The following is a 1,870-nucleotide window of genomic DNA, read 5'->3' on the forward strand; positions in this document are numbered from 1 at the left end:
CTGGTCTTCATCAACACATGGTGAGTCCCGTTGGGGACAAGACATATTCATGCCCTGAGTGTGAAAAACCTTTTGCTTATAAGTCACAGCTTGAAATTCACCAGAGGACCCACACAGGAGAAAAGCCATTTTTATGCTCGGCGTGTGACAGAGGTTTTTCTAGTAGGACATTGCTTCTTAGGCATGAGGCCGGTCATGTAGGACAGAAACCATTTTCGTGCTTTGAGTGTGAAAAGTCTTTTCTATATAAAGAACACCTTATTTGCCATCAAAGAATTCACACAGGGGAAAGGCCGTTTACATGTTCAGAATGTGACAAGAGCTTCGCGCAAAAGATAAATCTTATTCGACACCAAAGGGTTCACACGGGAGAGAAACCATATTCATGTACGGAATGTGAAATGTGTTTTAAAGCTAAATCAAATCTGAAGAGACATCTGAAGACCCACACAGGAGAGAAACCATACCTGTGTCTTGAGTGTAATAAATGTTTCAGAAGCAAGCAAGAGCTTTTCGACCACCAAAGGACTCACACAGGACTAAAACCATTTTTATGTTCTGAGTGCAACAAGTCCTTTACAACAAATTCTGCACTAACTAAACATTGGATGACTCACACAGGAGAGAAACCATATAGCTGTTCAGAATGTAACAAGTCCTTTAGAACAAGTACAACTCTTACTAAACATTGGGCGACTCACACAGAAGAGAGATTTAAATGTTCAATATGTGACATGTGTTTGTCACATAGCGTAAGTCTAATTGATCACCAGTTGATCCACACAGAAGAGAAGCCATATTTGTGCACCAAATGCCATACTTGTTTTGTAACCAAAGAAAACTTAATCTCTCATGAGAAAGTTCACACAGGAGAGGACCTATATTTGTGTTCTGAGTATGAGAATTAAATCGAATGCAAGAACTGCTCACATAACCAACAGAGACACAGAGCACAAAGTTTTCACTTGCTTCAAATGAAATGACTCCTTTAATGGTCATTGACCGTTCACTGTCTCCTTGGACATGGCAATGAAAGTGTTGACATATTTAAAATGTAAAATGTGATAAAATCTTCTTTAAAAGGCAAACATTAGGGTGCCAAATGTGGAACTATGTGATCACAATATGATTGCATGTCTGTTAATCGCTCAGGCCTTCACTGGCTAATCGTAAAGCTTGTTCTTATTACTATCATGTAACCTATTGTCTGCTTACATATTCCCATGTTAGGCATAGAAATGGCCTAGTTGAGCATACATATTTATTGAAGGCACACACCTAAGGTCAGTTCAATCATACCTGCGTTTTTGTATAGTCTGCTGTACACATTAGAAAGTTGTCAATCATGAAAGCATTTTCCATTCGACATTAGGCACTAAACTAGATTTGGTCAAGATTACAAGCAATTTATTTGCAATGCAGCATGGGATAAAGTGGTTTGCCATAGTTGGCATCAACTTACTTAAAAAAGGACCTGATTGAGTCAATTCCTAATTTTCTCATACAATAGAATGAGGCCCAGATGGGTGGGGGAGTAGCAACAGAAATTATTTTTGTCTGTTTTTCCATAGTACATATTTTTTGTTGTTCATTCAAGAAGGGTTTATTTATTTTTTTTTAAGTTTTGTTAAATTTTTTTAGGCATCCTATTAAATTGGTTTTCTTTAGTACTTACACGTGGCAGCACACAATGAATAAATACTTAATAAACATTTTGTTGAAAGTATTCAAGTTTCATGTGTATATTCTGGGTATGGAAAGTGTAAGATAAAGGTTTATTTATGTCATAGTGAACATAAGTGAACAGCCAGTAAAAATGAAGGTAGTAAAGTTTTTGCTATTTAATGGGACAGTGTGATGATTTTTTTTT

The 1,870-nt window shown here is 36.8% G+C and overlaps 1 pseudogene; it reads left to right on the forward strand.

The window, feature by feature from the left end:
• Positions 1-6: 6 nt before the first annotated feature.
• The window catches only part of LOC140322834 (uncharacterized), a 317,266-nt pseudogene continuing 315,402 nt past the window's right edge, over positions 7-1,870 (forward strand).

The sequence above is a fragment of the Pyxicephalus adspersus genome, chromosome 2 (assembly GCF_032062135.1).
Source record: "Pyxicephalus adspersus chromosome 2, UCB_Pads_2.0, whole genome shotgun sequence".
In the NCBI taxonomy this organism is placed as follows: Eukaryota; Metazoa; Chordata; class Amphibia; order Anura; family Pyxicephalidae; genus Pyxicephalus; species Pyxicephalus adspersus.